The sequence below is a fragment of the Canis lupus genome, chromosome 19 (genome assembly GCF_003254725.2).
Source record: "Canis lupus dingo isolate Sandy chromosome 19, ASM325472v2, whole genome shotgun sequence".
Lineage (NCBI taxonomy): Eukaryota > Metazoa > Chordata > Mammalia > Carnivora > Canidae > Canis > Canis lupus.
The window spans coordinates 14,797,911-14,813,938 of NC_064261.1; the positions used below are offsets into that span (position 1 = coordinate 14,797,911).

The 16,028-nt window shown below is 35.4% G+C and overlaps 1 long non-coding RNA gene across 2 annotated transcripts in view; it reads right to left on the reverse strand.

The window, feature by feature from the left end:
* Positions 1 to 743: 743 nt before the first annotated feature.
* LOC112642768 (uncharacterized) overlaps positions 744 to 16,028 on the reverse strand; it is a 50,185-nt gene continuing 34,900 nt past the window's right edge. The window contains exon 4 of one of the 2 annotated variants that reach the window (XR_003125422.3): positions 744 to 1,158. This is a non-coding gene — a long non-coding RNA (uncharacterized LOC112642768). Of the gene's footprint in view, positions 1,159 to 6,468; positions 7,745 to 16,028 lie in introns of those variants that run through there. The other variant, XR_003125421.3, reaches the window with a different exon arrangement.

The window sequence follows — 16,028 nt, forward strand, 5'->3', positions numbered from 1 at the left end:
ACAAGAAGGCAAAGAATCTCCAGTAAGAATTATGAAATAGGCAAATCCTGTTATTAACATTATTTCAGAGATCCTTTATGTTACTCCTTTATTTCTATTCTATGTAAGCTCTAAATGCTCTTTCTACCTTTTTATGAAATGACTCATTACCAATGCACTCTGTGCTCAACTCTTTCAAAGGCGAGACTTTTAACAAATAAGTTACATTTGAATATAAATATCTTAATATCCAAAGATGGCTTTTAGAGATAAAAGTTAAAGAAAAAGACTACAACTTAAACATTGAAGTTTCATTTAGAAGGAGATAGGTCTAAAGGCCTCTGAAAGGTATGAAGCCCTCAAAATTCATCATTAACTTGTTAATATATGATGCTTTAAGTATATTAAGATTCACTGTGAAATCCCTGATGCTTTCTTTTATGTTAAAAAAAAAAAGTTGGAACTCTAGCTGCTAATCTTCAAAACTTGCTATCCCTTTAAAGGTCAATTAAATGTCATTTTAATGAGATGTGATAATAAGAATGTTTCTATATCTAGCCACTACATTGACAGACTGAATGATTTTGATGACCTTTTCTAATGAAGCTGGTTGATAAATAGGCATGATCGATCATGTAGTCAAATCAATCTATACTGATGACTGTGACAGCTGCAGTGATTTGAACAAAGAACTATGGAAACATCTATGCTTACTATCTCAAAGATCCCACTTTATAACTTGTCATTCTCAAGAGGTAAATAACACAGGCTGTTTCTTCCATATTTTTATTAAAGACAGGAGTCCAAGTAGGAAATTAAATTTAGATTCTTTAAGTGATGAATTGTGTAAACATTTATTACATTTTCATCTGAGTAAGACAGCTAAGCTGACCTATTTTTACAGGGATCATATAAAAGAACATAAGGCAATAATCGTGCATGGATCCAAAGGCTCCATCTGTCTTCATGATCTCTTTTTCCATTGGCTTCATGTGGAACTCACTGGTTGCTAGGGTCGGTAGTGCATATTGAAACTTGATTAAAGTTTTAGATGAAATAGCAAGACCTTTTTATTCTTCACAAACTTGATCCATTTAAGACTTCACAAGCTCTTCCACAGATGATTAATGCTGCTCGCTCTGCCTGGATGGCAGTGTGCTTCCACAGCTCCTCTTTCTACTGTAACAGACAGACTTAGATTTAAATGTATTTCCTAGTTATGTGACCTTGGGCTACTGACCCCATTTCACTGAGCTATATTGTTTTCTGTCTATACAATGATGGTAGTATTTACCCTCACAGTGCTTTTGTGAGGGTAAAAGAAAAAATGAATATAAAGCACAAACAGTTCTGGCACATAGTGGGAACTCAACGAATGCCAATCTGTGACCTCTCCACCACAATATTGCAAAAGTGAATATTGAGGCTAGCCATTAATTTTTTTAGAAGCAGTTTGATTCACATTGTGATTGATTTATGGAACACAAACATTATTATCTTTAGCTTAATAGAAAAGTCCTGACTTATGTACCTATATTTCATTTGGCCTAGTCCACTTTTCACTGGAAACATAACATTTATGAAGAATTATCCTAGGAAGAAAGAAATTGGTATTAAAGAACTGAAGTGCTTGTTATATTTTATTTATTTATTTATTTATTTATTTATTTATTTATTTATTTCCTATTACTTTATTTCTTTAAAGAACTTTTTTTTAATTTTATAGATTTATACTTAAATAGATTTATGTATTTTAAATATTTTATTTATTTATTTGAGAGAGAGAGACAGGGATAGTGAGAGACAGCACAAAGCGGGAGGACAAAGAGAAGCAGGCACCCCACTAAGCAGGGAGCTGGATGCGGGGCTTGCTCTCAGGACCCTAGGATCATTGACTGAGCCACCCAGGCTCCCCTAGAGAACAATTTTGATCACTCAGTATCTGGCTGTATTTACAATAGGTTTCCAGGAGAGAGGATACAGCAATCAATACATGAATGTATTTATTTCCCTAAACTCAAATTCTGAAATTTATTGTTACTTTAAATGTCCTCAATATCCTTTCCATAGCACTGTTCCAAGCCAACCCCATTATCTTTTGATCTAGGTTATTGAATATACAAACCTAATTGGTCTAACTCATTCCCATTTTGCTTTAATCTATCTTCAGCAATGTCTGAGAGCTATATCCCTAAGTGTTATTGGATCATGGCATTTCTTTCTTTAAATGATCAAGGGAATATGCTTCCACAGTACCTCTCACTTCATTCTGTGGTGCCATTTTGCTGTATTTTAATGAAAGACCATTTCCTTGTGAAAAAAAAGAATATCCCAAATACTCAGCTAAATATTTTAATATTTTATTTTATTTTATTTATCTTTCTTTAAAGATTTTATTTATTTATTCATGAGAGACACGGAGAGAGAGAGAGGCAGAGACACAGGCAAAGGGAGAAGCAGGCTCCATGCAAGGAGCCCGACATGGGACTTGATCCCAGGTCCCTAGGATCACACCCTGGGCTGAAGGCAGCGCTAAACTGTTGAGCCACCGGGGCTGCCCTCAGCTAACTATTTTAAATGCCATTCCCATCCAGGCATTTAATCTTGTCTAAATGTACCAGTCTCCAAATACCCCTACTTCATATCCTGAGCTAGTAATCTATCTTGAATTCTTAGGAAAAAAATTAAATACCTAAGTCAGAACAAGTACACTTGTATAAATATGACCAGACTTTCTCTGGTTGATGAACATCCTATCTGTACATCATTTTATTGCTTGTGTTACTTAGTCTGGAAATTCTGTTCGTTTTCTCTTCCTATAAGAGCTCATTAATCCCCGAATAAGCAGCTCTAATGCCACTGACCCACATAATTTCTGTGTTTGCCTTCCTGGTAAGCAGTAATTCCTGTAGCATGTCCTTGTATTACCAAACTAACAAGTATTTCATTCTGTTTTGCAAGTATCACTAGATATTTTCCTGTCTGTTTCTCACTAAAAGATTTTCTTTTCAGCACTAGTACAATACCTTAGATGTCCCCTTATTTTTGTACTGGTTTTTCCTGTGTTATGAATATATTCAAATAATACCATTGGAAAATAGATGTCTCTGATGTAAAAAAGACAATAGTGATTTACTCTAATTTGAGGATCTACATCCAAGTAGCTTATTTTGTCTGTGGCCATTCACATTTTGTAAAAGTAAATGAACCTACAACAGAATGTGCACAGATTCAGGATAGTGAATCAGTCACTTAAATCCCGTTATGATCCTGGCCATTTATCTCTGTGACCATTTTTCTTCTAAGGAAAATCTTTTTTTGTCCAAACCATAGCATAGTGTCTATAATATAAAATATATGATAAATATGCTCCTTTGAAAACTCCTTTTCTTCAATTCAGTGCTGGTATGAGTTACAGAATAACAGAACCTCCCCTAAATGGTTGGTTAAACATGATAGAAGTTTATTTCTCATTCTGGGAAATCTGGATGTGAACAGCTCATGGCTGGTTTATAATTCTTGGCAGTCATATGGAACCCAGCCTACTTCCAGCTTTCCTTCTGCCACTGCCAGTGTTTGGCCCCCAATGTCATGGAATGAGAATGATTTCTACCATCACCTCCACATGGAGCCAGCCATGTAATTTCTGAGGCACAGCGCAAAATTAAAAAATGGGGTTCCTTTTTTAAAAACCAGGAAAATAATGCAGTGGAAGGTACTAAACTATAAAGCCACTTGTTAAGGTATGTTTTTATTTGCTTTTAATGTTCTTCTAAATAAAGTCAAGTAAAATATTTAAATTATTAACTTGAATTTTACCAGTCACTTTTATATTATGTAGTGCTAGTTGTAGATGCAAATATAAAAGCATTTGAGTCATATATATGTAGTCACCAAAAGGCACAATTCATATTTCACACATCATACATCTGGAGTGGTGGAACTATTACACAAAATTAACTCAGATGTTTTCGTTTCATTTTTTATATGTGCATAATCTACCAAAGCCCTGTACTACCCTTTATCTTACTGATAAATGAGGGGAAAACTGAAAGGAGAAAGTAATAAAGATTACCTTACTTTCTCTTTTTCCTTCCAAATCATTGTTTTCAGCTGGAGTGTTTGGGTAACTCAGGGAAGTGACACAGTAAGAAAGGATAGGAAAGGGTTCTCTGGTTCTTCATGCTTCATAGGATACTACTGTCTTCTTCCTAAATTTGAAGCAAGTTCTTCAAATACAAATATGGTCTTTCACAGCTGACAGCACGCTCTACTACTTAACTTAAACATGTACCGTGTTCACCTTGTACTCATTTTCATCTCATTGAACTCCTCCACATCATCCACTGAAATTTTTACATCACAGGGCATTGAGAATACTATATATGAGGAACTTGTGAACATCTGAAACGTATATTCCATACACCTCCTCTTCTCAAACACATCCTTCATTGTCCCACAGGATTTCACTTGCAAAACATAAGCTCGAAGGCACAATTAAAGATTTTATAAGGGCTACAGCAGGGCAATTAATCAAGTGTGGGCCCTTCTAAGCAACTGATCCTATGTAATCACACTGTTTGAATGGCCATAGAGCTGATCATGTCTCCATATTCCACTTTCAAGGAGGTTAGCCGAAGGAGAGGATAAGGGGTGAATAACCTGCATCAGCTTTCAACAGTTTGCCTTGCCTTGCCTTGGCTTTCCTTTCTCCCTCCCTCCCTTCTACCTTTCTTCCTTCCTTTCTTCCTTCCTTCTTTCCTTCCTTCCTTCCTTCCTTCCTTCCTCCCTCCCTCCCTCCCTCCCTCCCTCCCTCATTCCCTCTCTTTCTCTCTTTCTTTTGGAGATCTTTGAGAAAATGCCGCATAATACCTCTGCTCAAAACCAGTGGCCAGAATTTTAATACGAGGCTACAACTAGCTGCAAAGGAGCCTGGGAAACATGATCTTTATTGTAGGTAGCCATGTACTTTGCTAAAGATAATAGGTTTGGAGACAGTAAGTAACAATCTGTGCTGGAAGATTTCTTATGTCAAGCCCCACAATAGAGGGGAATTGATCAAATGTGATTTAACTTTTTACTAGAAGATTGTTTTCTTTATAACTTCTAAAACTGAGGAAGAAAGTGAATGAACATTAACTTTCTAGTTGAAGGGAGCTTATTAAAAGCAAAGAAAAATAGCTATACATTAAAATTTACTATTTTGGCCCATAATATCCCTTTCTTTATGAGAAAATCTTGCCAGGTCTGATAATATTGCAAATCGAGTTGCAAGATTTGAAATTTTGTTCAAATCCAACATTTTTCCTGGGTTGTTTTTTTAAAACAGGGTCATAGACAGCATATTCATTATTCTCAGACTTTTTCCATTACTATTTAGAAATGCGGGTTAAATTATAAAATCATCCTTTTATTTGACCTTCACAACAATAACCTTTCAGGGTAGATTCTAAATATCCATTTTGTATGAGGACTTTGAGAGGATAAGAAACCACTACCACAGACAGCTTTCCATCAAATATTAGGTCTGACATTTTAACGTCCTTTCTCTCTTTATTCAACTTTTACTTCAGACGTCATTTTATAAAAAAAAAGAAAAAAAGAGAGAGAGAGAGACAGAGATATGGAGAAATAGAATCTGTATAATTTTGTGAAACGTTTAGTACTCTGAAAGAACCAACATATCTGAGTTCTACATATATTTATCTCCGGGAATAGCTATTACTTTAGAGCATTGTTTTAATCTCCATGGGTATAAATTTCTGATTTTAAATTAAGGACTTTGTTTAAGACCATTAACTTTCAGTTTGTGATCTATGGAATTCTTGTTTCAAAGGTTTATGAATTTTAATTTACATTTCATTTTTAATATACGATTATCATTTATATTAGTTTTGTTCTAGAAAGTTGCCAACAACATTAAATTAGTGAATATTTAAATGATTAAATCATAACAAATCATCAACACATTCTGGTAGATATTATTTTCTTTGTTTGACAAAAGAGAAAAGTGGACTCAGCAGTGTTAAGTTACTTGTCTGAGGCGACCCAACTCACAAGTCCCAGAGTAGAGATTCAAACCCCTTCAGCTGACCTCAGAGTAAGAGTTTCTTGTACTGTACTGCCTCCTATTGTCTTCTTCTGGTCATTTCTGAATGAGAGCTAAAACAAGCTGGCAGAGTCTTTCTCTTGTTTGACTTCAGGCAAGAATGGGCATGTTAGGCGACTCATTTTTTTGATAGCTCTGCACATGTTCAGAAATGACATGAAAGTGCAGTGAGTTTTGATTTGGGAGTTACAAAGAAGTTTTAGCATGTATATGAATTTGCAAATATAGAATCTGAAAATAATGAGGATTAACTGTGTTAACTTTTAAAGCAAATATAAAACAATATGAATAATCAATGTGTTATATCTCATGTTACTACAATGATAAACACCATCTGCATTTTGATGCAAACATTAATATATATTTTGAGTTCTTGAAAATGTGTCATCAATTAGAAAGGTGTCAGTTCTCCATTTCTCTTTCTCTCAATCTCTCTTTCCCTTTCCCAATTCATGTCTGCCTGTGCATGTCCACTCATACATAAAAACGTACCAGGAGTACATTATCTCCAGCACATGCATGACTTCCTCAATTACATGTCTGGCAAGACTCAGATTCATCTGTTTCTTGCATGTTCTTGTCAGGATGTGATGGGCAATAGTGGTAAATTGAGTGAAGAAGAGGTATGAGTTGACAGTGTCTCGTAGGAGATCTGACCTGATGCTGAGGGGGAGGAAGTGAAACAAGAAATGCTCCCTTAGAGGATATGTAGGTGTTAACTAAGGAAAAACTGGTGAGAAAAGAGGGTTCCATACGATGGAAACAGGCAGAAAAGTACCCTCTGGTAGTGTGAGCTTAATGTGTAGGAAGAGTAAAAAAGCTTGGTGATACTGAGGACAGACAGCTGAGGAAAAAAATGAGCAATGGTGAGCCCTTTAGGTCTTCATCAGAAAAGAGATGGAAAGACAATGTGTGTTCTAAGCAGATGGCACTAAGTTCAAATATGTTTTTGGAAAAGGTTAGTCATTATGTTAAATGGATAAGCGATCAAAGGGGGCAAGAGTGGTTTTGGAAAGATTAGTTAGAAGATTATTTCAGTAAATCAGAGAAGGAATGAGGGGAGCCTGAACTAAGGATAGGTAGGAAAGATGAAGTAAAAATTGAGTTAGTGCATATAATTGATTTGTATATAATTTTATTATTTTGACACTTGAATGGATGAATACTTACATGCATTAGACAACAAGTAATTTATATATATATTTTATAATTCCCATTTTATTATTTTTGAGTATAGTTGACACATGTTACATTGTGTTTTAGATGTACAATTTAGAGATTTGACAAGCTTATACATTACACCATGTTCACTGCAAGTGTAGCTATCATTTGTTCCGTTGTATCACTATTACAGTATCATTGACTGTATTCCTAATGCTGTGCCTACTATTCTTGTGACTTCTTCATTCCATAACTGGAAGCCTGTAGAGTACTACCAGAAAATAACCAGAGAATTAAAAGTACAAATGTTGATTATAGGGGCACCCAGGTGGCTCAGTCATTTAAGTATGTGATTCTTGGATTCTACTCAGGTCATATTCTCAGGGTCCTAGGGTTGAGCCTTGCATCGTGCTCCATGTTCCGTTCTGAGTCTGAGTCACATAACTCCCTCTTCCTCCCCTTTTGCCCTTCTCTACATGCTTGGGCTTTTTCTCTCTAAAATGAAATACATGATGGTTATTATCATCAACAGAATATCTTTAATATCGGGAATGTTTGACTATTTGTGGTACTGACACCTGATGGTGTAGGGGGAAGGAGTCTATAGAAGTAATGTAATGGTAGTTACCAAAGGCTAATAAGTTCAATCAAGATCTATTTTTAAATGTGTAAAATAAGAATTCTATATGTGTCATAGTTATGTATTTAAAAAATTGTGCCCATTTCTTATATACTATTTGGCAGAATTGAAAGTTAGTGGTAGTCATTTATCAATAATATACTATAACCAAAAAGGTTGGGAATTATTATCTTAGCTGCTAATGGGTATACTATTTTTCAAAGAATGAACTTAAAATGGTAACAATTTTATGGTCATATTTCTTTCCTGCTTGTTTAGGATTATTTTTCTTAAAGTATCACTAAGCCTGCTTGGCATAAGAACGCCATGTGAACCTTGACAGTTCCGGTCAGATTATTAATATTTCCTGTGTTTTCTTAGCAGGAGATTTAACAACCTAAATAAGGCCATAGCAGGCATGGACTCAGCTCACTTTGTTCCATACTCTTTGTGCAGTAACTATATATTCCATTCAAGACTCTAAAATAGAACAGAACTCTGCCATAGTGTCTTAGCAAATTGTTACTTACAGGTTGTTTGTTTTTTATTTTTTCTTAATGGTACCATTGCAACATTTTCTTTTTAGAATAGAAATACAGAAAGACTTCTGATTCAATCTGAAGACAAAAGCACACTCCATCTCAGCATATCTAGCAGATGTTCTCTTCATAGGCAGAGAAAAAACATGGCAAGTTACTGTATCCAGCTGGTTCCTAAATCATTCTGAAATCCTCCCTGTCTACTCCCAAAAGATGTAAATTGGCCCATAAAGAGAACAGCAGGCAACATGACTATAAATAAAGGCCACAAAAGAACTCATATTGCAGGAAGAAACTAATGGAAGATAGGAAAAAATGACTATTGTTTGAGTAAAGTAGGTAAATTAAGACCTCTCTATGAATTTACTACTATATACAGAGGGTTTAATATTCAATCAGCCAGGAAGTGGTTATCTTTTGCTTCTTTCTTTCTTAATCTTATATTGCTTTATTTTCCAATGTTCCAGATCCTTATTTTGACTTTGTCAAAAGGTCTGCAACAATGAAGTGCAATAAATAATTGCTGTGGGCAGAGGTTTTAAAATTAAGATGCAATCCTTGAAGCTCTAGTTTTTAGTACAACATGGACAGAACTTAAAAGTCATTGCTCCTCTCCTCACACCTAGAAAAAATGTGAACAAATTGAAAATCAACAACTCTTCTTAGGTCAGAGAATTGAGCTCATAGGGTAAATGTCTGTCCTGGAAACTGGAGAGACAGTCAGATGCAGAGAATCACAGTTTATTGAGGAAAAAAGCCCAGGAGCAGAAGCCCAAAGCCAAAGCCAATATCATCAGCAACATATTACATTGTAATTGACAAATTGTTGAAGGCTTAGATCAAGAGTAGACTAATTTGGGGAGCCTCCACACTTTTTTGAGTTTTACTTCTAGGAGTCCTACCTGTTTCTTACTGTGAAGAAGAAAAGGGAGCAGGGAGAGGGAAAAAGAAATTGTTTCGAAATAAGGCTAAAGATCTCTGTTCTCATTAATAAGGACTGTACTCAAGAGAAACTATTTACCAGAGCCTAACCAACTAAGGTTTAACCGGTGCCTAACCAACATGGAGAAAGGAGAATTCTAGCCTGCCCTAGCCTTTGATATCAAGAAAGGAAAATTTTCTCAAGCTTACTAAAACACTAATCATCAGATTATAGGATTATAGACCTAATAATCAGAATATAGAATGCTTACCCCCACTTGCTCTTCACATCAATAAGGCTCCTATATAATAATAGGAGATTACAGCTAAAATTACTGTAACCCTCAGGCTCTATTTTAGCAGTCTTTAGGAAAAGCAAAAGACAATAGGGAGACAAAAAAAGAATATTAGAGGGGCATCTGGGTGGCTCAGTGGTTGAGCCTTTGCCTCAGGTCATGATCCCGGGGTCCTGGGATTGAGTCCTGCATCAGGTTCCCTGCGAAGAGTCTGCTTATCCCTCTGCTTATCCCTCTGCCTCACTCTGTGTATCTCTCATGAATAATAAAATATATATATATATATATATATTTTTTTTTTAAAAGAATACTAGAGGAAATTTTAGTCTCTTATCCTATAGGCAAACAGTAAACATAACCTAACTCCTAACCAGATAAACACAAAACCTCACAAAACCTTAGTTCCTTATTCCCAATACATCATGCCTGGATTTCAACAACAACAAAAATACAAGATGTGGTAAAAAAGCAAACAAACAAACAAACAAACAAAAAAAAAACAAACCAAAACACAAAAACAAAAAAGCAGTCTGAAGAGATAATGTAACCATCAGAACCAGATTCATTTAAGGCAAGGATGTTAGATCAGATCAGAAATTTGAAATACCTATGATTAATAATGCTATGAACTCTAATGGAAAAAGTGGGTGACGTGCAAAAACAGATGAGTCATAAAAGCAAAGGGATGAAAATTCTAAGAATAAAAAGGAAATGTTCTTAAGCAGCAGACTGTGGGTCTCTTTGCTGTGGGCTGTGGCAGTTTGAGAGCAGAGAACCAACTTTGGCAAGCTGGAGTCATGCAGGACAAGCATTAGGAAAGTTTCTTCCCCTCTCTGCCCGAGGTTTAGGCGAAGGGCGTAGACAGAACTGTGACCTCAGGAGGCATTATGCTTCCAGAAAAATCTCAAGGAAAAGTATTTCAAGCGACTTTGGATTGGGCTCTGAAGAAGAAGGTGGAGAGAGCCAACCAGTTAGTGTGAAAGTTCTTCTCCCAGAACCAGAATACGGAGGCACCAGAGTAGTGTTAGATGACAAATATTATTTCTTATTTAGAGATGATGACATCCACAGAAAGTATGCAGACTGAAACAAATCATTATTGAAATGGCATCAAGTGAAGCTGCTCATTCCAGTGAAGTTGTGAAACTATTAATCATGTAAATAATTTCCATGTCTCTCTTTTATAATAAACTAATGGCATCCAAACTAAAAGCAAATGCTAAGAAAAAATATGTTTGATGATTCATCAGTAAACTGGGCAAAAGAAGAATTACTGAGCTTGCCACAGAGATATCAATAGAAACTTCCAAAACAAAAATGTAAGAAAAAAAAAAAAAAACACAGAAGAGAATATCCATGAACTCTGGGCAATTATGAAAGGTGTACCTACATGCAGTGGAAAGACCAGAAAGAGAGAATATCAGAAAGAGAAAAAGGAATATAAAGAATGTTTGAACTAATAATGCCTGAGAATTTTCAAAAATTAGTAGGTAACATTAACTATAGATCCAGGAAGCTCAGAGTACATCAGACAGGATAATTACAAAAATACAAACAAAACTAAACTAAACAAAAACAAAACCTACACCTAGGCATATCATGTTTGAATTGTAGAAAATCAAAGCCAAGAAGAAAGTCTTGAAAGACACGGTAGAGGGTAGAGGGACAAGAAGTAGGGATGAACTTGAACTACAGAAGAACAGGGGAAAGAATTACATTGGAATTTAGAAACCATGCAAGCAAACAGAATGGGGTAAAGTATTTTAAGTATTAAATATAAAGTGTTAATGAAGAAAAAAGGTTACCCACCTGGTATTCTGAATCTAGCAAGTTATCCTTCAAAACTAAAGGTCAGATTAAGACTTTTTCAAACAAAACCTAGTGAACTTGTCACCAGTAAAACTGGCTTGCCAAAAATGTTGGATGTTCTTCAGAGAGAAAGAAAATGATAGGTCAGAAACTTGGATCTGCATAAATGAAGGAAGAGTGTTAGAAAAGGAATAAATGAAGGCAAATCAAAATCTTTTTTTTTTTAAGATTTTATTATTTATTCATGAGAGACACAGAGAGAGAGGCAGAGACACAGGTAGAGGGAGAAGCAGGCTCCATGTAGGGAGCCGGATGTGGGACTTGATCCCAGGACCTGGGATCACGCCTTGGGCGAAAGGCAGACTCTCAACTGCTGGGCCATCCAGGTGTCCCGGCAAATCAAAATATTTTATTTTTCTTATTCTTAATGTAATAAATACTAATTCAAGGTAGTAGTATATATATTTGATTATAATTTATATATATATGTGAAATGAATGACAGCAACACTGTAAGGGTTGGGTTAGAGGTACTGAGAATACTTAGTTATAAGATATTTGCAGTATCTGTGAGGTAAAACAGTGTTATTCAAAAGCAGACTTGATGGGATCCTGGGTGGCTCAGTCAGTTAAGCATCTTCCTTCAGTTCTAGTCATGATCCTAGGGTCTGGGAATGAGTTCTGCATCTGGCTCCCTGTTAGAAAGGGGAGCCTGCTTCTCTCTCTGCCCCTCCCTCCTGCTCTGCTCTCTCTTGCTCTCTCTCTCTCAAAAATAAATAAATAAAATCCTTAAAAAAGGGACTCCTGGGTGGCTCAGCGGTTGAGTGTCTGCCTTCTGATCAGGGCGTGATCCTGGGTTCCAGGATCGAGTCCCACATCAGGCTCCCTCTGGGGAACCTGCTTCTCCCTCTGCTTATGTCTCTGCCTTGATGTCTGTGTCTCTTATGAATGAATGAATGAACGAATGAATGAATAAATAAATTAAATAAAATCTTTAAAAGAAATCCTTAAAATGGACTTGAAATAGTTATAAATGTCTGTTGCATACCATACAGCAAATACTTTTTATTTTATTTTATTTTATTTTATTTTTTTTAATTTTTTTATTTATTTATGATAGGCACATAGTGAGAGAGAGAGAGAGGCAGAGACACAGGCAGAGGGAGAAGCAGGCTCCATGCACCGGGAGCCCGACGTGGGATTCGATCCCAGATCTCCAGGATCGCGCCCTGGGCCAAAGGCAGGCGCCAAACCGCTGCGCCACCCAGGGATCCCCAGCAAATACTTTTTAAAGATGCTTTTATTTCTTTGCTCAGGAGACATATTTAGAAAAATGTTTCCACAACTGGTGTCAAAGGAATTATTACCTATGTTTTTCTCTAGTTTTATGATTTCAGGTCTCACATTTAGGTCTTTAATCCCCTTTGAGTGTATCTTTGTGTATGGTGTAAGGAAGTGGCCCAGTTTCATTCTTTTGCATGTGCACAGAAAAGGAGACCATCAACAAGGCAACTTATTGAATGGGAGAAAATATTTATAAACATTGACGAATGTTATATCTGATAAGGGGTTAATATCCAAAGTATATAGAGATCTTTTAAATAACTCAGCATCATAAAACCCCAAATGATCTGACTGAAAATGGGCAGAAGATCTGAATAGACGTTTTTCCAAAGAGGGCGTTCGGTTAGTCCTCAGATGCATGAAAAGATTCTTCACATCACTAATCATCAGGGAGCTCTCATGCACTGTTGATGGGAATGCAAATTGGTGCAGCTACTATGGAAAACAGTATGGAAGTTTCTCAAAGAATTAAAAATAGAATTAACATACTATCCAGTAATTTCACTATTGGGTATTTACCCAAAGAAAATAAAAACACTAATTCAAAAAGATATATGTACCCCTATGTTAATTGCAGTATTATTTGCAATTGCCAGGATATGGAAGTAACCCAAGAATAGAATAGAAACGAAGAATAAGAAACCAAGAATTCAACCCATGGAGGCATGGGTGAATGTATAAAAAGATGTAGGGTGTATATATATATATATAATTATATATATATATATATATACACATGTGTATGTATATATGTATACACATATATATGCTATGAATATATGCAATGGAATATTACTTAGCCATAAAAATAATGGGAAATTGCTATTTGCTTCAATGTGGATAGACCTAGAAGGTATAATTACTAAGTGAAATAAGTCATACAGAGAAAAACAAATAACATATGATTTCACCCACATGTGCAATTTAGGAAATAAAACAAATGAACAAATAAAGAAAAAAGAGAAACAAACACAAATGGACCCTTAAATACAGAGAACAAGGTGGTAGTTGCCAGAGGGGAGGTAGATGAGGAGATAGGTAAAATAAATAAAGAGGATAGAGAAACATTTATCACGATGAACACCGAGTAATGCACAGAACTGTTGAATCACTATATTGTGCATCTGAAACTAATATAGCACTGTACATTAATTATACTTCAATAATTTTAAGAAAATAAACCAATTCTGTAGCTTCTTGAGGATTTTTCCCTTCTGTTTCCAGAATTATATATATTTTTCTGGTGTCAATACTTTTTCCTATCATTTTCCTCATGGGTACGCAGGATATTTTTCAAATACCTGGTCATTTCTGGGCTCCTATTCATATTTAATAACAAGAGGGGAACCTATCAGGAGATAATGTATGAAGATAAGACTGGTTGAATAGCCTTTGGAATTTCTAAATGAAAGGGCTTTATTCTGAGCCATTAACATCCTCAAAATCTGCGTTTGTTATCCCAAGGTGATTTATTCAATTTCTTTATAAAAGAACATGCCAAGATATTTCCTGGGTAAGTCTTAAGAAGTTAGAAATTATGGCGAGAAAGATGATTAGGCTAGACTTTTTCATTTACTGATCTTTTAGGTCCTACTTCTCTTTCAATGTGTAAATTATTTCCACTGTCTTTAAATTATCTACTCTTGGCAGGTAACATCTTGATTATGGACAAAGGGGAAAATAGTCTTTTTCTACCTTTTTTTCTGCTGCTGTATTTCACCCATTAACCATCCCTCCACTTGATACATACTTTCCAGAAATATGTGCAAGTCTCACATTTATTGATGTCATTTCTCCTATTCTCTTTATAATTAGGCTTATGTATTTCTTTACTATCTTTTCAATTGGTTATCAGACAGAAGGAGATAAATGGAGTATTTTATCATGTTTACCATCTTAAAATGGAGATTCTGTATTTTATTCAAGAAGAAAAATATTTGTAACAAAATAATGCAACTAAAAGTTAGCAGTGTAATTTAATTTAACCAAAGACATTCTGCTTTCATAACCTCATTTCTTCCTTCATATAATTCTGTCAAGCAGACCGTTCTTTTTGCACCTATTATATAAGGTGATAATAAATAAATGGATGAATAAATAAAAGGAATGACTGAAATCCATGGTTTCTAATTCTAAATCCTATGCTATTTCTTTTAGTTGGTGGTATTTAATGTTTTATTCAAAGCAAATGGTCAAACAAAACAGCTTTATGTTCTACTATCTCGCTAAGCCCTAAGAAGGGAAAATTAATAATGGCCAAATTAAATTAAATTAGATGCAAAGATTCAGTATTGATTCTTTGAAGATAATTAATCAGAGAATAACTTATGAAGATCTCATACTAGAAGCTATTTAAGTGTAAAGATTTGCAAAGTAGTGCCTGTTTGGTAGCAGAAGACTATAGTAATAGAAATCAATAAAATAATTGAAAACACATACACTCACTCACTGTATTTTTTTACACGACCTTCTAAATCTGGATAATTTGTTCCCACAACATGGTATATATGGTAATGCATTCTCTGAGATGGAATTTTTTTTTTAATATGTTATTTACTTATTCATAGAGACAGAGAGAGAGAGAGAGACAGAGAGAGAGAGAGGCAGAGACACAGGCAGAGGGAGAAGCAGGCTCCATGCAGGGAGCCCGATGCGGGACTCGATCCCAGGTCTCCAGGATCACATCCCAGGCTGCAGGCGGCGCCAAACCGCTGCGCCACCGGGGCTGCCCTGAGATGGAAATTATTAGATAAGGCAACTTCATACTCTTTCCACTCCCCAAAGTTGCTCTTCAAGGAATAATAATAATAAAAAAAAGATAAAGTCTTGAGGAGCTGTACAGATCATGACTTGATGGATGGCCTGAGATTAACTATTTGCATTTTATTTAAAGAGGAAAGAAATGTGGAATAAACAAAATTTTGATAATTTACAGGGTAAATTGTCACCAGATACTAGGGATAAAAGAGGAAAATGAATAGGGTCGTAAATGTAGATAATAGTCAACTGTGCTATTTTATCAAATATTTTAAAGCCATTTCAGAGAAATCTGAAGAAAGTAGATGATGTGGGTGCCAGTTTTAGTGAAACAGAAAAACAACTTGAACTTAACATCTGAAGATATATGTTTGATTTCCTGTGCTCCTGTTTGCTATTTGATTCAGAGTAAATCGTATTTTTTTTGAATTTGACATCCACTTCTATATTATAACAGAAAGTATAGTACCTTCCTTTTATCAGTGTGAAATTTAA